We start from the raw sequence: 23,887 nt of genomic DNA, 5'->3' as shown, positions 1-23,887 counted from the left end.
TAACACATCATCAGAAAAGCTTGGTGCGCGCTCTCTCACACGTTCAGCCATTCCTCAAAGTATCACAGTGCCATTCCACCTCCACTTTTCCTCCTGTGGTGAGTTCCTCATTTCTACTGGATTGTCTGGTGGCCCAAAGTGCAGACCAGACCTCAGAAAGAGAAACCTGTTGCTGTCCACAACTCACCAGCCCAATGGAAATGAGATCAGTGACCCAGTGTTGGTGGTGCCGTGGACTTCACCATTCAGGTACTGGGATCATTGTTCACATTCCCAAAAATAGGTGCACCTGAATTCCTAGGCCCAGGTTTATCACTGTAGCTATTCTGACAGAGGGCAGGAAAGCATGTTTCTAGTCTCTGTTTGAAGCCAGTGTTTTGAAACATCACACACATTAAGATCTTCCTCAGAGAACTGGTTCATCACAGCAGTCTTAGTGAAGATAATGAATCACTTTTAAAAGGATTTCCTGATGTTCTGAAATAATGGTTATATTTCACTTTAAATTTCTGTACCCAGTGCCACACTCGGACAGATTTCCTCAGCATATTGAGGTCTCGGTAAATTGCTGAGAAAAATCTCATTGTAGGTGTTACTGATCCTGTCTCTGAAACAAAGAGTGTGAACACTTCAGTTTCAACAAGTCACTAATCCTCAATATCCAGTTCTTTCATTTACGATGACAGACATTGCCCCTTTCCTCTATACATTACAAGATATTAATGGAAGAGGAAGTCCATTCGGCCCACCTTAGCTCCTCCATTGATGATGACCCTAAAGTCTCCCCAATGCAGCATCCAGCTGGTTCTTCCATGACTTTCATTTCCATTACTTTATCTGGGAATCCATTCCATGATTAGTCACTCTGATGTGAAGAAAGACTCCTTGATATTAGTCCTGAAGCTGCCTTTTACTAATTTGAATGTGTGGCCTCTCGCTCTTGTCATAATTTAATTGGAAGTAATTGTTGGGATTTACTTTTTCCAGAATAAATACCAAGGACCTATTTCTGTTACCTGATGATTCAATATCCAACATCAGACCAAGAATATTCTTTAGACACAGGTGAATGTGAGTGTGACCCAATTTTTATTCTGTAAAATTGCTGTATGTGTCCGCCCAGTGTTTAGTGACCCAGTGTTTCCTGTCAATGGCACCATGGTCTGGGAAAGGGAGCAGATTTGGACAGTCGGGAATAATGTCGTATCCCCACCCTGAGCAAAATTTAGCCCCCCTGCTGCAACCACGGTTAAGCACCTATTCCCCACCCCCCACATGTGGAGGAGAGTGGGGGAGGGTGGGGACTTGTCCGTCTCCCTCTTATCGATACTCCTCAGGAGCAGCTGGTGGAAATTGGAAGTCGCTCCAAGGTTACGACTGTAATGACCCTAATGTGCTGCACTTTGAACTGGCAGCGAAAATCAACTTTCATCTGTAGCTGAAGATGCTGCTTCTGACTCAATTTGTGAAGTTGTGTTTTGTGTTGGGGGTCGAGGTCAAGGAGGACCTCCAAGAGGTGAAGAGCCAGCAGGCCTCGCTCTTTGCCAAGGAGGCCTCCAAGATCATCTTCCGGTCCAGAGTCCGCTCCATCGAGCAGGATGAGACGTGCTCGCGTTACTTCTTCCAAAAGGTACACAGAGAGAGCTCTGTTATCAGCAGCCTGAAGGAAGAAGATGGCTCGGTAACGTCTTCGCAGTCCGACATACTAAGGATCAGCAAATCCTTTTATGCTGGGCTGTATGACGCGAAGCCCACAGACAGCAGAGCCTCCCAGTCCTTCCTGTCATCTATCACAGAGGTCCTAGATGACAGCAGGAGGGAGGGACTGGACAAGCCGCTAATTCTGGAGGAGCTGACAAAGGCCGTCGAGTCTTTCGAGACGAGTAAAACCCCCGGGAGCAACGGCTTACCGGTCGAGTTGTACTCGGCCCTGCGGGACTGGGTCGGCCCGGACCTGCTGGAAGTATACGAGAGTATGCTCCTGGCCGGCAGCATGTCAGAGACCATGAGAAAAGGTATCATCACCCTCATTTACAAGCAGAAGGGGGAGAGGGCAGAAATCAGAAATTGGCGGCCCATCTCACTGCTTAGTGTTGATTACAAGATTCTGTCCAAAGTCATAGCCAGTCGAGTCAAGTCTGCTCTGGAGTTGGTGATTCACCCCGATCAGACCTGTACTGTACCCGGCAGGAAGATCTCTGATAGTCTCGCGCTACTCAGGGATACGATCGCCTACGTACGGGACAGGAGGGTGGACACCTGCCTCATCAGCCTGGACCAGGAGAAGGCTTTTGACAGGATATCGCACACCTACATGATGGACGTGCTTTCCAAAATGGGGTTTGGGGAGGGAATCTGCAATTGGATCCAACTGCTCTACACAAACATCAGTAGCGCAGTGTCAATCAACGGGTGGGAATCTGAAAGTTTCCCGATCAAATCTGGAGTCAGACAGGGCTGTCCTCTGTCCCCGGTCTTGTTTGTTTGCTGTATTGAACCCTTTGCTGAGTCTATTAGGAAGGATGTGAGCATAAGAGGGGTGACAATCCCAGGCAGCGGAGGCACTCAGGTCAAAACCTCCCTGTACATGGATGACGTCGCCGTCTTCTGCTCGGATCCGCTGTCCGTGCGCAGACTGATGAGCATCTGCGACCAGTTCGAACTGGCCTCGGGAGCCAAAGTTAACCACGGCAAGAGCGAGGCCATGTTCTTTGGGAACTGGGCTGACCGATCCTTTGTCCCCTTCACCGTCAGGTCAGATTACCTGAAGGTGCCTGGGATATGGTTCGGAAGTGCCGGGGCGTGCACCAAAACATGGGAGGAGCGAGTAGCCAAGGTACGACAAAAGTTGGGCATGTGGGGGCAGCGATCTCTCTCCATTGTGGGTAAGAACCTGGTCATCAGGTGCGAGGCGCTCACGTTGTTGCTCTACGTGGCGCAGGTCTGGCCCATACCCCACTCCTGCGCCGTGGCAGTCACCCGAGCCATTTTCCGCTTCGTCTGGGGATCTAAAATGGACCGGGTCCGGAGGGACACGATGTTCAAATCTCTGGACAAGGGCGGGAAAAATGTACCCAACGTGGCCCTCATCCTGATGACCACCTTCGTGTGCGGCTGCATCAAGCTATGTGTAGATCCCCAGTACGCAAACTCCAAGTGTCACTACGTGCTGAGGTTCTATCTGTCCCCGGTGTTGCGAAGGATGGGCCTGGTCACATTGCCGCGGAACGCTCCGTGCAGTTGGGCGGCGCCGTACCACCTATCCTTCGTGGAGCAGTTTCTGCGGAAAAACACCTTTGACCACCGGTCCATCAGGCAGTGGTCTGCACGGAATGTCCTCAAGGCCCTACGGGAAAAGGAAACGGTGGATCCTGTCGGATGGTTCCCCGAGCAGACCGTCAAAGTCATTTGGCGGAATGCCTCATCACCAGAACTTTCAAACAAGCACCAAGACGTAGCTTGGCTGGTGGTGAGAAGGGCCCTCCCCGTCAGATCCTTCATGCACACCCGAAGTCTCGCCCCCTCCGCACAGTGCCCCCGCGTTGGCTGTGGTGGGGAAGAGACGGTCGCACACCTCCTCCTGGAATGTGCCTTTGCAAAGCAGGTGTGGAAAGAGATGCAGTGGTTTTTGTCAAGGTTCATCCCAAGCAGCTCTGTAACACAGGAGTCTGTGCTCTACGGGCTGTTCCCAGGGACGCACACCGAGACAAACATCAACTGCTGCTGGAGGACTATCAATTCGGTGAAAGACGCCCTTTGGTCTGCCCGAAACTTGCTGGTCTTCCAGCGCAAAGAGTTGTCCACCACCGAATGTTGCAGACTGGCACATTCCAAGGTCCAGGACTACGTGCTGAGGGACGCACTAAAGCTTGGGGCAGCCGCAGCAAAGGCTCAATGGGGAAAGACCACAGTGTAAGGTTCCCCCACCAAGCTGGACTGAGGGGCTGGAACCATGGGAAGCCCCTCGAACTGTATCGTTAATATTCTCAATTGCTGTAAATGTAAAACTGTAATTGACATGACAATTGTGAAACGGAAGGGTTGGGAAGAAACTCATGACATTATTGAAAGAAACTGATCTCTTTTGCAATGTTTGTATTTTTTCGTGCTGTTTGGAAACTGTTTGGCAATGTAATTTTTACAGATTTTTATGAATAAAGTATATTTTGGGAAAAAAAAAGTGTTTTGTGTTTAGTATCTCGGGAAGTAAACACAGAAGCAGAAACCCAGCAAAGAACAAAGTCCCAGATATGAGCCTCCAAATGAGCACTTAACTGTTACTCTGCTATGTAGAATATAGGAACAGGGGTAGGCCATTCAGCCCCTTCAAGACTGTTCCATCATTCAGTTCAATCATGGCTGATCTGTACTCCATTTACCTGCCTTTGATCCATATTCCTTGTTATTCTTATCTAATAAAAATCAGTCAATCTCTGCCTTTAAAATGTCAATTGACCAACATCTCCAATGTTTTAGAGGAGAGAATTCCAATTTCCATCACCCTTTGTGTGAAGAAGTACTTCCTGATTTCGAATCTTCTAATTTTAGGATTATGTCACCTTGTTGTGGATTCCCGAACTTGATAAAATAACTTCTCTACATCAAACCTATCAAATCCTTTTATTACTTTAAGCACCTTAATTAAATCATCCGTTCAACTTTCTAAACTCAGAGGAATACAAGACAATATTTGGTAACTTCACAAATGCATTTTAACAGGAGTTTGTGAGTTTTATATAAAAACTTGAATTAAATTAAAGTGTCAGTTTCCAATCACTGTACATGTTACTCACTAGAAAGTCTGTATGTAGGGATGTCAGGTTATTACAGAATCAGGTTTCCTGTGATGCCCCCATGATTGAATAGCCTGTTGCCACCCACTGTCAACCTGTTTCACCGAGGAGCAATTGAGGTGATTAATTTGATGCTATTGTTAATTTGATTTGTGAAGAATTATTTCCACAGAACACACACACATTCTCGGAGTGAAAATTAGTTCCAATTAAACCATTGATCCAGGATGGTACATTTTGTACAACCATATCAGTTTGAGATAATGAGGTCTGTTAACATATTCCAAAGAGGAAATTGATCCCTCGAGGATAGCAATCCAGGGGTGAAAATGGGAAGATGAATTACTATTCTCTAATTTTGTTTGATTATGTTTGGCAATCAAAGTGTATTTACACAGAAACTTCTCTTCTGAGATTCAGTGGGAATATAATCGAGAACAGGGAAGATTTGTACTTTGTTAGTGAAAGGAGCAGGCTTGATGAGCAGAATGGCCTTTTCTTGTTATATGCTTTCCTATATCCTTGTGTGTATCTCCCACATCCAACATTCCAGAGCAACAGACCAAGAGACACCTCGAAGCAAATGTCTGCTCAGGGCCCTGGTGGATTATAAACTCCTGTCGACCATACTTGAGTATGACTAATGGTTCAGTGTATTCTGTGTATGTGACAGTGATGACAGTCAATAGAGGGCACCCTTTACTAAGTAGTTAAACTATCCTGGGCCTAATGCAGTTCACTGCTTTGCTGCTTTATAAACAGTAACATTCTTTGTACAGCTTGCTGGGCATTCGTGCTTGAAGTGAAATTGTGTTTCGAGAAAATAATTTCCGAGCTGGTTCGTGTGATGTTGATTATTACTGATTTCACTGAGAAACAAAGTTCGTGCATCATTTAATAGGATAGGGATGTGGTTCGGGTCTGTCTGAATGTGCTGTGTAGTTCACTCACTGTCAGTGTGGGCAGATTCTGTCATTTGTGATCACATTGGAAGCATTGTGAATTGTGAGGAGGATAGTGTCGAACTTCCAAAGCACATAGACAGGTTGGTGGAATGGGCAGACAAGTGGCAGATGAAATTTAATGTAGAAATGTGTGAAGTGATTTATTTCGGTAGAAAGAATGTGGAGAAACAATATAAAATAAAGGGTAAGATTCTAAAGTGGGTGCAGTAACAGAGGGACCTGGGTGTATATGTGTGTAAATGATTGCAGTGGCAGGACAGGTTGTGAGGGTGGTTAATAAAGCAGACATCATCCTAAGTTTTATCAGTAAGGGCACAGAGTACAAAAGCAAGGAAGTTATGTTAAACATGTATAAAACACTGGTTCATCGTCAACTGGAGCATTGCATCCAGTTCTGAGCACCACACGAAAGGAAGGATGTGAAGGCATTAGAGAGGGTGCAGAAAAGATTCACAAGAATAGTTCCAGGGATGAGGAACTTCAGTTATGTAGATAGATTGGAGAAGCTGGGGCTGAGAGGGGATTTGATCGAGGTATTCAAAATCATGAGGGGTCTGGACAGAGCAGATAGAGAGAAATTGTTCCCACTGAAGGAAGGATCGAGAACCAGAGGGCACAGATTTAAGATAATTGGCAAAAGAAGCAATGGAGACATGAAGAAAACCTTTTCACACAGCGAGTGGTTAGAATCTGAAATGCACTGTCTGAGAGTGTGGTGGAAGCAGATACAAGCATCCGAACATAGGAATTAGGAGCAGGAGGAGGCCACTGGGCCCCTCGAGCCTGCTGCACTATTCAATAAGATCATGGCTGATCTGATTGTAACCACGACTCCACATTCCCACCTCCGTCTGAGAACCTTTCTCCCTCTTCCTTATCAAGAATCTATCTCCCTCTGCCTTAAAAATATTTAAGGACTCTGCTTCCACTGCCTTTTTATTATTGTCTGAAAAGGAAGAATGTGCAGGGCTACGGGGAGAAGGCGGGAGTGTGGCACACTCTGAATTGCTCATTCTGAGAACCAGCACATAGAAACATAGAAAATAGGAGCAGGAATAGGCCATTCGGCCCTTCAGGCCTGCTCCGCCATTCAAAAAAGATCATGGCTGATAGTTTAATTCAGTTTCCTGTTCCCACTTTCTCTCCATATCCCTTGATCCCTTTGGCATTCAGAAATATATTTTTCTCCTTCTTGAATATATTTTAATGACTTGGCCTCCATTGCCTTCTGCGGTAGAGAATTCCACAGGTTCACCACCCTCTGAGTGAAGAAATTTCTCCTCATCTCGGTTCTAAATGCCATACTCCATATCCTGAGACTGTGACCCCTGGTTCTGGACTCCCCAGCCATCAGGAACATCCACCCTGCATCTAGCCTGTCTCGTCCTGTTAGAATTTTATAGGTTTCTATGAGATCCCCTCTCATTCTTCTAAACTCTAGTGAATATAGGCCTAGTCGATCCAATCTCTCCTCATACGTCAATCCTGCCATTCCAGGAATCAGCCTAGTAAATCTTCTTTGAACTCCCTCCATGGCAAGAACATCTTCCTCAGATAAGGAGACCAAAACTGCACAATATACTCCAGACGTGGTCTCACCAAGGCCCTGTATAAAGAACAAAGAACAAAGAAAATTACAGCACAGGAACAGGCCCATCGGCCCTCCAAGCCTACGCCGATCCAAATCCTCTATCTAAACCTGTCGCCTATTTTCTAAGGGTCTGTATCTCTTTACTTCCTGCCCATTCATGTATCTGTCTCGATACATCTTAAAAGACGCTATCGTGCCCGCGTCTACCACCTCCGCTGGTAATGCATTCCATGCACCCACCACCCTCTGCGTAAAGAACTTTCCACGCATATCCCCCCTAAACTTTTCCCCTTTCACTTTGAACTCGTGTCCCCTTGTAATTGAATCCCCCACTCTGGGAAAAAGCTTCTTGCTATCCACCCTGTCTACTCCTCTCATGATTTTGTACACCTCAATCAGGTCCCCCCTCAACCTCCGTCTTTCGAATGAAATTAATCCTAATCTACTCAACCTCTCTTCATAGCTAGCGCCCTCCATACCAGGCAACATCCTGGTGAACCTCCTCTGCACCCTCTCCAAAGCATCCACATCCTTTTGGTAATGTGGCGAACAGAACTGCACGCAGTATTCCAAATGTGGCCGAACCAAAGTCCTATACAACTGTAACATGACCTGCCAACTCTTGTACTCAATACCCCGTCCGATGAAGGAAAGCATGCCGTATGCCTTCTTGACCACTCTATTGACCTGCGTTGCCACCTTCAGGGAACAATGGACCTGAACACCCAAATCTCTCTGTACATCAATTTTCCCCAGGACTTTTCCATTTACTGTATAGTTCACTCTTGAATTGGATCTTCCAAAATTCATCACCTTGCATTTGCCCTGATTGAACTCCATCTGCCATTTCTCTGCCCAACTCTCCAGTCTATCTATATTCTGCTGTATTCTCTGACAGTCCCCTTCAGTATCTGCTACTCCACCAATCTTAGTGTCTTCTGCAAACTTGCTAATCAGACCACCTATACTTTCCTCCAAATCATTTATGTATATCACAAACAACAGTGGTCCCAGCACGGATCCCTGTGGAACACCACTGGTCACACGTCTCCATTTTGAGAAACTCCCTTCCACTGCTACTCTCTGTCTCCTGTTGCCCAGCCAGTTCTTTATCCATCTAGCTAGTACACCTTGGACCCCATGCGCCTTCACTTTCTCCATCAGCCTACCATGGGGAACCTTATCAAACGCCTTACTGAAGTCCATGTATATGACATCTACAGCCCTTCCCTCATCAATCAACTTTGTCACTTCCTCGAAGAATTCTATTAAGTTGCTAAGACATGACCTTCCCTGGACAAAACTATGTTGCCTATCACTGATAAGCCCATTTTCTTCCAGATGGGAATAGATCCTATCCCTCAGTATCTTCTCCAGCAGCTTCCCTACCACTGACGTCAGGCTCACCGGTCTATAATTACCTGGATTTTCCCTGCTACCCTTCTTAAGCAAGGGGACAACATTAGCAATTCTCCAGTCCTCCAGGACCTCACCCGTGTTTAAGGATGTTGCAAAGATATCTGTTAAGGCCCCAACTATTTCCTCTCTCGCTTCCCACAGTAACCTGGGATAGATCCCATCCGGACCTGGGGACTTGTCCACCTTAATGCCTTTTAGAATACCCAACACTTCCTCCCTCCTTATGCCGACTTGACCTAGAGTAATCAAACATCTGTCCCTAACCTCAACATCCGTCATGTCCCTCTCCTCGGTGAATACCGATGCAAAGTACTCGTTTAGAATCTCACCCATTTTCTCTGACTCCACGCATAACTTTCCTCCTTTGTCCTTGAGTGGGCCAATCCTTTCTCTAGTTACCCTCTTGCTCCTTATATATGAATAAAAGGCTTTGGGATTTTCCTTAACCCTGTTTGCTGAAGATATTTCATGACCCCTTTTAGCCCTCTTAATTCCTCGTTTCAGATTGCGCCTACAATCCCGATATTCTTTCAAAGCTTCGTCTTTCTTCAGCCGCCTAGACCTTATGTGTACTTCCTTTTTCCTCTTAGCTAGTCTCACAATTTCACCTGTCATCCATGGTTCCCTAATCTTGCCATTTCTACCCCTCATTTTCACAGGAACATGTCTCTCCTGTACGCTAATCAACCTCCCTTTAAAAGCCTCCCACATATCAAAAGTGGATTTACCTTCAAACAGCTGCTCCCAATCTACATTCCCCAGCTCCTGCCGAATTTTGGTATAGTTGGCCTTCCCCCAATTTAGCACCCTTCCTTTAGGACCACTCTCGTCTGCAGTAAGACATCCTTACTCCGGTACTCAAATCCTCTTGCAATGAAGGCCAACATACCATTTGCCTTCCTAACTGCTTGCAGCACCTGAATGCTTGCTTTCAGTGACTGGTGCATAAGGACACCCATGTCTCGTTGCACCTTCCCCTTACCCAATCTATCACCATACAGATAATCTGCCTTTCTATTATTACAACCAAAGTGGATTACTTCACATTTATCCACATTATACTGCATCTGCCATGCATTTGCCCATTCACCCAACTTGTGCAAATCACATTGAAGCCTCTTTGCATCCTTCTCACAGATCACTCGCACCCCACCCCCACCCCCCAACCCCCCCCCCCCACCCCTCCTCCAGCTTTGTGTCGTCTGCAAACTTGGAAATGTTACATTTGGTTCCCTCACCCAAGTCATTAATATATATTGTGAATAGCTGGGGCCCAAGCACTGATCCCTGCCATACCCCACTCGTCACTGCCTGCCACTCGGAAAAGACCCATTTATTCCTACTCTGTTTCCTGTCTGTAAACCAATTCTCATTCCATGCCAATATATTACCCCCAATCCCATGTGCTTTAATTTTGCCCACGAACCTCTTACGTGGGACCTTATCAAAAGCCTTCTGAAAATCCAAATACACCACATCCACTGGTTATCTATTATCTATTATCCTTATCATCCTTATCTATTCTACTAGTTACAGCCTCAAAAAACTCCAGTAGATTTGATAAGCATGATCTCCCTTTCGTAAACCCATGCTGACTTTGTCCAATCCCATTTATGCTTTCCAGGTGTTCACAGAAATGACGGGCCGATTGGGTTTTATTCATGTGCTCTACAATTACTGAGGACTGTGGATTATGATTTATGTGCTATTTCCCTTCAATATCCAGCAGTTTCAAAGTCACTGGCATTCCCTTTCCAGTAAAGTGTCTTTCCTGATCTGATCCCATGATCCGTGGTAGTCACCTTCTGGAGAATATCTCCTTCACCAGGATTTTCGAGATACTTCAGTGGGTAGCTGCGTTACATGGAACTGCCTCAACCCATTTGGTGAAGTTATCAACCAGAATAAACAGTATTTATTCCCACTGCTGGAAGTTGGAAGAGATTCTATCAAATCTATATGCACACTGCCAAGGTCCTTCTAATCTTTGGGTGTGCCCCAAAGGTGCCTTTCTCCTCTGTAGGTCTGGATTATTGGCTGCACAAATCAACAATTATGAAAAAATCCTCCGCATCCTCTGTCTGATGAGGCCACCATCCCACCACATTCACTCTTTTCCATGTTCCCTCTGCACTAGGATGTCCTGCTCCTGGTCCCTCCATGTACTAATCAGAGAAAATCTTCCCTCTGTGTTGTAGGCACCACCCACTTGTCATTTTTAAATAACATCCCTTCTTTAATTCCCATTTCAGCTCTTCCACAGGGTCTCTCAACAGTCTCCTCCTTTTCTAGTTTGTTTAACACCTCCCTGAGTGCTGGATCCAACTTTTTCACTTCTATAAGATCACTCACTCTCACTGGCTCAACCACTGCCATCATTGCTATTTCTCCCAGTTCTTCCATGGGAGCCCAAGACTCTCCTCCTATAGCGCCTTTCTTTGCTAGTATGCCTTCTTTCTCATTTCCTCCCCATCTCACCTCTGTCTTAGCATGAGCCTTCATTTTGTGTATATAATAGTCATATTTCCCCTCATTGTTCCTGATCACCTGCAGCACTGTCTTCAGCGTAGTGTAACAAGAATTTTACTTTTTGTACTCAGAACTTAGAATTCTGTGTGTTTTAAAAACTGAGAAAAGGACTTTCACTCAGTGGACATTGACCTGCAAATAGCTGAACCTTTTGGATGTTGACTCTGTACAAAAAAACTGGGAAGCAGACAGTTTCAAGGAAACAGCAAGGGGTTTTGACCTCCTCAGAGCAACACTTTGAATGACTGGAGAGACTGTCTTGTCATGTGATTGGTTCAGGAAGGTTTGCTTTCACTTTTGACACTTTTTAAACCCAATGAGTTGGACAAAGAGCAGGCATTTTTGGAATTTGGCTGTGACCTGCCTGGAGAGAGAGAAAGACCCGCTGTGTGGAGGAATAGGACACCAATTTAAGGAGGTTGGTAAAGGAACCAATGATGACATGAGGAAAAACTGTTTTACCCAGAGAGTGGTCAGGATCTGGAATGAACTGTCTGAGAGTATGGTGGAGGCTGATTCAATCGGGGCTTTCGGAAGGGGATTGGATAAACACCTGAAGAGAAACGATTTGCAGGGCTATGGGGAAAAGGCAGGGGAGTGGGATGAGTTGAGTTGCTTTTATTTCATTCGTTCATGGGATGTGGATGTTGCTGGCTAAGCCAGCATTTATTGATCATTCTAATTGCCCTTGAGAAGGTGGTGGTGAGCTGCCTTCTTGAACCACTGCAGTCCATTTGGGGTAGGTACACCCACAGTGGTGTTAGGAAGAGAGTTCCAGGTTTTTGACCCTCCGTCAGTGAAGGAACGGCGGTACAGTTCCAAATCAGGATGGTGTGTGACTTGGAGGGGAACTTGCAGGTGGTGGTGTTCCCATGTATTTGCTGCCCTTGTCCTTCTGGTTGGTAGAGGTCGCGGATTTGGAAGGTGCTGTCTAAGGAGCCTTGGTGCATTGCTGCAGTGCATCTTGTAGATGGTACACACTGCTGCCACTGTTATTCGGTGACGGAAGGCATGAATGTTTGTGGATGAGGTGCCAATCAAGAAGCTGCGTTGTCCTGGATGGTGTCGAGCTTCTTGAGTGTTGTTGGAACTGCACCCATTCAGGCAAGTGGAGGGTATTCCATCACACTCCTGACTTGTGCCTTGTGGGCAGGCTTTGGGGAGTCAGGAGGTGCGTTACTCACTGCAGGATTCCTAGCCTCTGACCTGCTCTTGTAGCCACGGTATTTATATGGCTACTTCAGTTAAGTTTCTGGTCAATGGTAACTCCCAGGATGTTGATAGTGAGGGATTCAGCGATTGTAATGCCATTGAATGTTGGTTGGATTCTTCTTGTTGGAGATGGTCATTGCCTGGCACTTGTGTGGCTCGAATGTTACTTGCCACTTATCAGCCCAAGCCTGGATATTGTCCAGGTCTTGCTGCATTTCTACATGGACTGCTTCAGTATCTGAGGAGTTATGAATGAAACTGAACATTGTGCAATTATCAATGAACATCCCCACTTCTGATCTTATGATTGAAGGAAGCTCTTTGATGAAGCAGCTGAAGATGGATGAACCTGGGGCACTACCCTGAGGAACTCCTGCAGTGATGTCCTGGAGATGAGATGACTGACCACCAACAACAACAGCCATCTTCTGTTATGCTCGGTATGACTCCAACCAGCAGAGAGATTTCCCCGATTCCCCTTGACTCCAGTTTTACTGGGGCTCCTTGATGCCGTACCCAGTCAAATGCTGTCTTTATGCCTTTTGGAAAAAGCTGGCACAGATATGACAGGCCGAATGGCCTCCTTCTGTGTTGTAACCATTCAATGAGCCTATGATTCTCACAGCCATTGTGGGATTTGAACTCCCACACTTTGGATTATTAGTCCACTGGATTCCTAGTTGAGTATCATATCCACTTCATCACCGTACCCATAACAAAGATCAAATTACAGAATGAGAGACAGGTTTAGTTTTAAATGAACAAAACATGAGACTGCAATGCATTCTGTGTATAACTGGGGACTGAACAAAAAAGTGGTGTATGGGTTGTTCCTGGTTTGAGGAAGAAACTTGTAAATTTTCCAAGTTTCTATCCCAGTTTTCCCTGTCTCCTGTGGACTGTAAGCACTGGGAGGTTGCGTTCTGTCAATGAGAGTGCTGTAGACCTGGAACTTGCTTTTTGTCTGCACCTTTCTGTGACTTTTCAGCTCATTGCTAAGTCTGAGACCTGGAATCTTGTCCTGTTACACTATTGTAGAATTTATACAGAGTTCCAGTGGCCGATAATTGTGCCTTAAAACTGGAAAGTAATTCCATCGCTCAACCTCCTAACATTGAATCTGACTGATGCTGGTTCTGATGTACAATCAGACTCACCAGTTCCAACTCTCAGAAGACACAACAATCAGAGAAAGGTCTCAGTCACAACTTCCAAACTCACTGTTCTCCAGTAACCAGAGCTCCTTTCCTTAATGGACATTGTGAATGCTCAATGGCCAAAAAGGACATGGGAGCAACCAACATACCAGGATGTATTGTTACCCAGTGGTGCAGTGTAATTCACATGGGAGAACAGCACAGAGTCAGAGAGCTGGACATTTCACCATGAATCTTCTAGAGACAGACAACATTGTAATTTGTGTGGAATACTATGTGAAGTTTAACTTTGGGAGAAAGTCCAGATGGAGCTGCCCTGGGACAGAACACAATGTCCAGATGGAGCTGCCCTGGGACAGAACACAATGTCCAGATGGAGCTGCCCTGGGGGAGAACACAATGTCCAGATGGAGCTGCCCTGGGACGGAACACAATGTCCAGATGGAGCTGCTATGGGACAGAACACAATGTCCAGATGGAGCTGCCCTGGGACAGAACACAATGTCCAGATGGAGCTGCCCTGGGACAGAACACAATGTCAAGATGAAGCTGCCCTCGGGGAGAACACAATGTCCAGATGGAAATGCCCTGGGACAGAACACAATGTCCAGATGGAGCTGTCCTGGGACAGAACACAATGTCCAGATGGAGCTACCCTGGGACAGAACACAATGTCCAGATGAAGCTGCCCTGGGGGAGAACACAATGTCCAGATGGAGCTGCCCTGGGACAGAACACAATGTCCAGATGGAGCTGCCCTGGGACAGAACACAATGTCCAGATGGAGCTGCCCTGGGTGAGAACACAATGTCAAGATGAAGCTGCCCTGGGGGAGAACACAATGTCCAGATGGAGCTGCCCTGGGACGGAACACAATGTCCAGATGGAGCTGCTATGGGACAGAACACAATGTCCAGATGGAGCTGCCCTGGGACAGAACACAATGTCCAGATGGAGCTGCCCTGGGACAGAACACAATGTCCAGATGGAGCTGCCCTGGGACAGAACACAATGTCCAGATGGAGCTGCCCTGGGGAAGAACACAATGTCCAGATGGAGCTGTCCTGGGGAAGAACACAATGTCCAGAAGGAGCTGTCCTGGGACAGAACACAATGTCCAGATGGAGCTGCCCGGGGGGTGAACACAATGTCCAGATGGAGCTGTCCTGGGGAAGAACACAATGTCCAGATGGAGCTGTCCTGGGGAAGAACACAATGTCCAGAAGGAGCTGTCCTGGGACAGAACACAATGTCCAGATGGAGCTGCCCGGGGGGTGAACACAATGTCCAGATGGAGCTGTCCTGGGGAAGAACACAATGTCCAGATGGAGCTGCCCTGGGGAAGAACACAATGTCCAGATGGAGCTGCCCTGGGGAAGAACACAATGTCCAGATGGAGCTGCCCTGGGGAAGAACACAATGTCCAGAAGGAGCTGTCCTGGGGAAGAACACAATGTCCAGATGGAGCTGCCCTGGGGAAGAACACAATGTCCAGAAGGAGCTGTCCTGGGACAGAACACAATGTCCAGATGGAGCTGCCCTGGGGAAGAACACAATGTCCAGATGGAGCTGTCCTGGGACAGAACACAATGTCCAGATGGAGCTGTCCTGGGGAAGAACACAATGTCCAGATGGAGCTGTCCTGGGACAGAACACAATGTCCAGATGGAGCTGCTCTGGGGAAGAACACAATGTCCAGATGGAGCTGCCCTGGGACAGAACACAATGTCCAGATGGAGCTGCCCTGGGACAGAACACAATGTCCAGATGGAGCTGCCCTGGGACAGAACACAATGTCCAGATGGAGCTGCCCTGAGACAGAACACAATGTCCAGATGGAGCTGCCCTGGGACAGAACACAATGTCCAGATGGAGCTGCCCTGGGACAGAACACAATGTCCAGATGGAGCTGCCCTGGGACAGAACACAATGTCCAGATGGAGCTGCTCTGGGACAGAACACAATGTCCAGATGGAACTGCCCTGGGACAGAACACAATGTCCAGATGGAGCTGCCCTGGGACAGAACACAATGTCCAGATGGAGCTGCCCTGGGACAGAACACAATGTCCAGATGGAGCTGTCCTGGGGGTGAACACAATGTCCAGATGGAGCTGCCCTGGGGAAGAACACAATGTCCAGATGGAGCTGCCCTGGGACAGAACACAATGTCCAGATGGAGCTGCCCTGGGACAGAACACAATGTCCAGATGGAGCTGCCCTGGGACAGAACACAATGTCCAGATGGAGCTGCCCTGGGACAGAACACAATGTCCAGATGGAGCTGTCCTGGGGGTGAACACAATGTCCAGATGGAGCTGCCCTGGGGGTGAACACAATGTCCAGATGGAGCTGCCCTGGGGGAGAACACAATGTCCAGATGGAGCTGTCCTGGGGAAGAACACAATGTCCAGATGGAGCTGCCCTGGGGAAGAACACAATGTCCAGATGGAGCTGTCCTGGGGAAGAACACAATGTCCAGAAGGAGCTGTCCTGGGACAGAACACAATGTCCAGATGGAGCTGCCCGGGGGGTGAACACAATGTCCAGATGGAGCTGTCCTGGGGAAGAACACAATGTCCAGAAGGAGCTGCCCTGGGGAAGAACACAATGTCCAGATGGAGCTGCCCTGGGGAAGAACACAATGTCCAGATGGAGCTGTCCTGGGACAGAACACAATGTCCAGATGGAGCTGTCCTGGGGAAGAACACAATGTCCAGATGGAGCTGTCCTGGGACAGAACACAATGTCCAGATGGAGCTGTCCTGGGGAAGAACACAATGTCCAGAAGGAGCTGTCCTGGGACAGAACACAATGTCCAGATGGAGCTGCCCGGGGGGTGAACACAATGTCCAGATGGAGCTGCCCTGGGGGTGAACACAATGTCCAGATGGAGCTGCCCTGGGGGTGAACACAATGTCCAGATGGAGCTGCCCTGGGACAGAACACAATGTCCAGATGGAGCTGCCCTGGGGAAGAACACAATGTCTAGATGGTGCTGCCCTGGGGAAGAACACAATGTCCAGATGGAGCTGCCCTGGGACAGAACACAATGTCCAGATGGAGCTGCCCTGGGGAAGAACAGAATGTCCAGATGGAGCTGCCCGGGGGGTGAACACAATGTCCAGATGGAGCTGCCCTGGGGGTGAACACAATGTCCAAATGGAGCTGCCATGGGACAGAACACAATGTCCAGATGGAGCTGCCCTGGGACAGAACACAATGTCCAGATGGAGCTGCCCTGGGACAGAACACAATGTCCAGATGGAGCTGCCCTGGGGAAGAACACAATGTCCAGATGGAGCTGCCCTGGGGAAGAACACAATGTCCAGATGGAGCTGCCCTGGGATGGAACACAATGTCCAGATGGAGCTGCCCTGGGACAGAACACAATGTCCAGATGGAGCTGCCCTGGGACAGAACACAATGTCCAGATGGAGCTGCCCTGGGACAGAACACAATGTCCAGATGGAGCTGTCCTGGGGAAGAACACAATGTCCAGATGGAGCTGCCCTGGGATGGAACACAATGTCCAGATGGAGCTGCCCTGGGACAGAACACAATGTCCAGATGGAGCTGCCCTGGGACAGAACACAATGTCCAGATGGAGCTGTCCTGGGGAAGAACACAATGTCCAGATGGAGCTGCCCTGGGATGGAACACAATGTCCAGATGGAGCTGCCCTGGGGGAGAACACAATGTCCAGATGGAGCTGCCCTGGGGAAGAACACAATGTCCAGATGGAGCTGCCCTGGGGAAGAACACAATGTCCAGATGGAGCTGCCCTGGGATGGAACACAATGTCCAGATGGAGCTGCCCTGGGACAGAACACAATGTCCAGATGGACCCGGCCCTTTGGCAGGTGTACAAAGAGAAGAAGGGCGCGCTGAGGGACCTGCAGCTAGTAGAGTCCGAGGCGTGTCCCTGAGGTCGTGGATCCAGATACTGGAAGATTTGGACCACGCATGACCCTTCTTCTACTCGCTGGAAAAATGGCAGGGCGTCATTAAGCAGCTCGTTGAGCTGCTGTCTGATGACGGATCCTCCATCACGAATCGGGAGGGAATGGGCCTCCTGGTCCACACCTATTACAGTGTGTTATTCTCTCCGGATCCATCCAACGAGGATGCAAGCAGAGTTTTGTGGGAGGACCTGCCGCAGGTCAGCCCGGACGGTGCCAAAGGATTGGAGACCCCGCTCACGTTGGCAGAGCTGACTGGTGCCCTGCACCAGCTCGCGAAGGGCAACTCCCTGGGGCTGGATGGGCTGACCGTGGAGTTCCTCAGGATGTTCTGGGACATCCTGGGGGACGATTATGCATGGGTTCTGGGGGACGATTACGTGTGGGTGTTGGTGGAAATGCAGGCGACCGGCGAGATGCCCCTCTCGTGGTGCAGGTCGGTCATCGTCCTGCTGCTGAAGAGGCGCAATCTCCACTTGCTTAAAGTCCGGTCTCCGACCTCAGTACCAGCCTGGGCTCTGTGCTGGCCCACATGATCCACCCCGACCAGTTCTACAATATTCAGGGCCTGTCCATCCAGGACAACATCCTCCTCGTCCGAGACCTGATCCAGCTTTTCCAGAGGATTGCTCTGTTGATCGCCTTTCTCTCCCTTGATCAGGAGAAGGCGTTCGACAGTTTGGATCAAGAATACCTTTTCAGGGCTCTGCGCGCATTCAGACTTGGGCCACATTTTGTGGCCCGGGTACGATTTTTATACGTCACTGCAGAGTGTCTGGTCAAAGTTAACTGGTCCTTGACGCTGCCCCTTCGCTTTGGGAGAGGAGTGCGCCAGGGATGCCTCATTTCCAGCCAATTGTACACCATCTGTGTGGGGCCATTCCTGTGCTTGCTTCACAGGAAGTTGAAGGGCTGGCCATGCAGGTTGTCCTCTTGGCTTACGCCGATGACGTGCTCCTCACGATCATAGGTCCCATTGACTTGCGGAGGATGCGTGACTGCCGGCAGACCTTTCCCACGTCCTCCCCAAGGATCAGTTGGGAGAAATATTCCAGATTCCTGGTGGGTCAGTGGCGGGTCGACTCACTGCCGGAGGAGTTGACACCTTTTGCGTGGAGCACCATGCACCTCCTCTATCTGGGACTCCAACTTCGCCCCGCTGAGGAAGCCTGGCCGGCAAACTGGCAGGAATTGGAGGCGAAAGTCACCAGTTGGCTGGGGCGCTGGACAGGACTGCTCCGAGTTCTTTCCGACAGGGGCCGTGCGCTGGTCATAAACCAACTGGTGGCCTTGATGCTGTGGTATGGTTGGCCATTTTGGCTCCGCCCCCTGCATTTGCCACCAAGATCCAGAAGAAGCTCGTCGATTTCTTCTGGGGCAAGAGGAAACACTGGGTCTCTGCTGCGGTCCTGAGTCTCCCAATTGAGGAGGGCGGCCAGTCGCTGGTATGCGTCTGGACCCAGGCTGTGAAGCTCCGCCTTCAGACCCTGTACACGGAGCTACCTCCCAGATGGGGTGTGCTGCCAAGGGCACTGCCTTTAAGACAACACGCAGCTCCCAGTGGAGAACGTTAGCTGTGCCTCTCTGAGGGAGTTGCCTGTCTTTTACCGGGATCTATTCAGAGTCTGGAACATGGTCGCCTCCAGTCAGCGCGTTCCCTCGTTGGCGGAGGAGAACGCCTCGGCTGTCCTGGTGGCCAGCTCCGGCGACGGACCAATGGGTGAAGGAGTAGCTGAAGCCTCTGGGACGCCCCTCATTGCAGGTGACGAGGGGACACGGGAGAGCGAAGCGTTCCCAGCAGAACTGAGCCCCATTCGGCGGAACTGCTCATCGGACCGAGGCCCCAAAACCGTCCTCGGGAGCCGGTCTCGCACAAACCGAGCCGCTTCTTGGAAATGCCCTCCGTGCCATTCCAATCGGCGTGGAGGTGTTTTCTGTCCAGGCTATTCCTGCACACTCTCTACTTCCTCGCCCTCGTCAGCGGGCCGGACATGGCCTGGCAGTCCGTGTTGACATCTGGCAGCGAGGGGAAACCACAGTGGAGGTCTCTCTAAGCAGGAGTCTTCCCCCTTTACATGGGGGACCTGGGGTGGAGGGTGCTGCACAGGGCAGTCCCATGCACTAGTCTTTTAAGTAGGTTCACGGACCCCCAGGCCGCCTGTAATTTCTGCAGCCTGGACAAGTTTGTGTTCCATGTTTATATGGAATGTGCGAGGTTGCTGCCCCTCTTTGAGTACTTGAAGGGGCTGCTCCTCAAGTTTTGGCTGCACTTCAGTCCCACGTTCCTGATCTTTGGCCACCCGGGGCGGAGGGGCGTGGGCCGGGGGAAGGATCTCCTCATGGGTCTGCTCCTGGGCCTGGCCAAGTTGGCAATTCACAGGTCCAGGCTGCGGACCGTCAGGTGGTCCATCCGCCTTGATTGCCTGCTCCTCTTCCCAGGTTATGTTCACGCCTGGGTGTCCCTGGAGAAGGAGCAAGCGGTGTCCGCGGGTTCAATTGAGGCCTTCTGCGACCGGTGGTCATCGCAGGGGCTGGAGTGCATCATCAATGCTGAGAATGGCATTTTAATTAGATTTTTGTTCTATTTATCTGTTTTTAATCAAGTTATTTTATAAAATGCATTTCAAAGGGGACCTGAGGAATAAAGGCCCCCTCAGCAAAATAACAGGGGCCTGGGGTATAAAGGCTTCCTTCAAAATAAACAAGATGCACTGCAGCAACGCACCAAGTCTCCTTCGACAGCACCTTCCAAACCCACGAACTCTACCACCAAGAAGGACAAGGGCAGCAAATACATGGGAACAGCACCACCTGTAATTTCCCCTCCAATCCACACACCATCCTGACCTGGAAGTATATCGCTGTTCCTTCACTGTCACTGGGTCAAAATCCTGGAACTCCCTTCCTAACAGCACTGTGGGTTCACCTACACCACACGGACTGCAGCAGTTCAAGAAGGCAGCTCACCACCACCTTCTCAAGGGCAATTAGGGATGGGCAATAAATGCTGGCCTGGCCAGCGGCACCCACATCCCAAGAAAGAATTAAAAAAATGTAGATCAAAGCAGATTCCAACAACAGGCCCGAGGGGCTGAATGGCCTCCTGCAGTGTTGTGTGATTCTCGGATTCGATGGTAAAAGCTGATGACATTAATGGAAAGTAGTGACAGAAAAATTACAACATCGATCAGGTAAATATTCCTGACTCAGAGGGGAATATGTTTGGAATAATAAGGAAAACAAGGAAACAGAGGGAAAACCGTTGGAATTATTCAGATTACAGTTTGGAGCCATGATGAGAGAGATAAAGTAGCCGAGGGAAAGCTTCACTGGGAGAGTTCAGGTATCAGAGGTTCGGGCTTTCCACAGGTAATGACCCCCTCGCTCTCAAAATCATCATCATCACCATCACCTCAAAAAATCCACACTCAACCAATGTGTCCTTGTAAACTACCCCATCACTCATCTCCCTTTCCTCTCCAAAGTGTGAATGTATTTTTGCCTCATTACTCTGTGCCCATTTTCCCCAGACTTCCCTCTTTAAATCTGTCCAATCAGGTGGATGGGGCTGGATTTTCATATCGGGGGCAGGAAACGGACATCGGGACTGTTTCCGGGTCCCAAACCCGTCCCTGGGGGAAAACAGAAATGAGTTCTGGGTTTCACAGTGGTGACCAGTTAATTAATGCAGGAACGGGGGTTTTGGGGGGCAGCTCAGTTGTGAGTCCAATTTAAACTCACCACGGCAGCCATTCCTGTGGCCGCTGTTTGAGTGCTCATACTGCAGAGTGGGAGAACACAGAGCACTTGATTTACATAATGGTCCAGCAAAGCCAGAGGCCTGGCTGCCTTCCCGCTGGTCACATGGCCACCCAATTGTCCGTGGCAGCCTCGCCCCCTGTTCTTCTGCCCTCACGATGCCAAGAGGGTGACGATCCTCTCCACTGCCCAATCACTCACAGCCCACTCCAGCCCAACGGAGAGTGACGTCCTCGGGCCTTAGTGAGGTTTAGCCGAGTTTAGGATGAGATATGTGAGACTGAGACTGCAGGCTGTTAAACACAAAGGCTTCTTCTTTATTCTGTTTTATTTCCACTTTCCCTTTGCTAGCCTGTGTGTTCTGCAGTGGCTTCAAGTTAACAAAATGTACAATGCAATTTCAAAACACTGCAACACGACATTCCTCCCCTTCTCAGTAAATGAGAGATGTAGTATGTGTCAATGGTTTGTTTCCAAAAATGTAAAGTATAAACTTACACATAAATAGTTCACTTCGTTATGTAGTCACCTATGTATGATGGGCATTTTCTCTCACAAGTAGGATATTGTCTGACATCAGGTGAAGTCTCATTTAACTCATGTTCTTCATCGGAGGTGTCGATGCTGAAATTGGATTCAATGTTTACAAGAGGTGTTTTCAGTGTTTGAAGAATGACACGTTTCTTGTGATAATTTGTGAATCGTGCTCAGCAGTGATCATTGATCCTTTTGTGCTGGTCACAACAAATGGTTGGATGTTATAAGGGGTTGTTTGTTTTCCAACATGACCATCACGTTTCACAAGTACTTTATCACCTGGTTTTAGTGGTGTAGCCTCGAAGTTTCATGTTTCGTTCTGCATTTACCTTCAATCTATCCTTCTGATATCGATCGTGTTGATGTATATGTTGATCATTATCTCCATAGGGTAATTGAGGAAGACGTGTGCACAGAGGATGTGTAAAGATGAGAGTAACTGGAGGTTTTCCAGTAGTTGAGTTTGGAGTCACTCTGTAATTATGAAGAAAGTGATAGAACTCTTGCTCCCATGACTTGTTCACAGCTGTAGCTGTACGTATCATTATTTTCAAGGTTCACATAAATGTCTCGACTTCTCCATTAGCTCTTGGCCAATGGGGTGTGATTTCCCTATGAGTGAACACTAGGTAGTTTGTGAATTTACTGAACTCATTGCTGTTGAATGGGGGTTCATTGTCACTTCTTACTGTTTGAGGAATTCCAAACAAGGTAAAGATCTGGTCAAGCTTTGGAATCACTGCTTTTGTTGGAGTTGACTTAACTAATTCCACGATTGGGAATCTGCTGTAGTCGTCAGTAACAACAAGCAGGTGTTCACCTGTGGGTAAATCTGTGAAATCAACACTGACACAATCCCTGGTCCTGGAGGTAGTTCAGACATCACGAGAGGATCATGAAGATTTGACATTGTGGGTAGTTGACATGGTAAACACTGATTGATTTTATCACTGCCATGCAGTTCATTCCTGGAACCCAAACCATTTGCCTAAGGAGTTGTTTGCTAGTGACTATTCCCTGGTGTCCTTTATTAACAACACATTCTCTTAATGAGTGTGGAATGACCATACAGTTGTTGTGTAATATGAGATCAGATGTAGTTGTAACAGTGAGCTCATTTCGAACATTGGTGTGAAGATCTTGCAGTGTGTCAGAATTAATCTGTAGACATTTCTCGATCACGTCTTTCCAGTTTCGTGATTTGATAGCAGGGATGTCCAACCTTTTCATGTCAGGGGCCAGATTACAATTTTTACCCTCCAGTAGGGGGCCAGTGAGAACATTTCGGACGATAAAGGCATTAAAAATGTATCCTTGTATGAAAACTATAACAAATGTGCATTTTTATGAAGAAGCTTTAAATGAGAAGTAATTTATTGACTTACTTTCTCATTACTATGTTGAACATTGATTTAGTGACCTACCTGACATTGTTTTGCTTGCATTAATACTCAATCTCTGCCCACACACTTGACGTAGCGATGCAGTGTATTCCAGAATGATGTCCATGTGTCAGAGAGATATTGATCTTTCTTCCTCTCTCCTCTTGCTCTCTGTATCTCTCTGTCTCTCTTTCCCCCCTCCATCTCTCTCTCCCCCTCTCAGTCCCACCCTCTCCCCTACCTCTGTCTCCCCACTCTCTCTATCAGTCTCCCTCTGTCTGTCCCACTATCCCCTCTCTCTGTCTCTCTCTCTCCCTCTCTCTCTGCCCCTTCTTTCTCTTACTCCCTGCTCTCTTTCTCTGTTTGTCTCTCATTCCCTCCTCCTCACTGCCTGCTCCCCAGTCCCTGATCCCTGCTCCCCACCCTCCACTGCCCACTCTCCACTGCCCACTCTCCACTGCCCACTCTCCTCTCCCCACTACCCACACTCCACTCCCCACTTCACGCTCTCCACTCTGCACTGTCCGTTCTCCACTCCACGCTCTCCACTCCCCACTGTCCTTTCTCCACTCCCCATTCCAC

General features: G+C 48.5%; 1 protein-coding gene across 1 annotated transcript in view; it reads left to right on the top strand.

Moving 5' to 3' along the window:
• Positions 1–1,046: 1,046 nt before the first annotated feature.
• The window catches only part of LOC137373141 (ral guanine nucleotide dissociation stimulator-like 1), a 114,698-nt gene continuing 91,857 nt past the window's right edge, over positions 1,047–23,887 (top strand). Inside the window, exon 1 of the mRNA XM_068037990.1 lies at positions 1,047–1,071. The gene's annotated coding sequence lies outside the window, so the exon portion shown is untranslated. The remainder of the gene's footprint in view (positions 1,072–23,887) is intronic.

This window comes from Heterodontus francisci, chromosome 8 (assembly GCF_036365525.1).
Source record: "Heterodontus francisci isolate sHetFra1 chromosome 8, sHetFra1.hap1, whole genome shotgun sequence".
NCBI classification, from domain to species: Eukaryota; Metazoa; Chordata; class Chondrichthyes; order Heterodontiformes; family Heterodontidae; genus Heterodontus; species Heterodontus francisci.
This window is presented reverse-complemented; position numbering and strand designations above follow the sequence as displayed.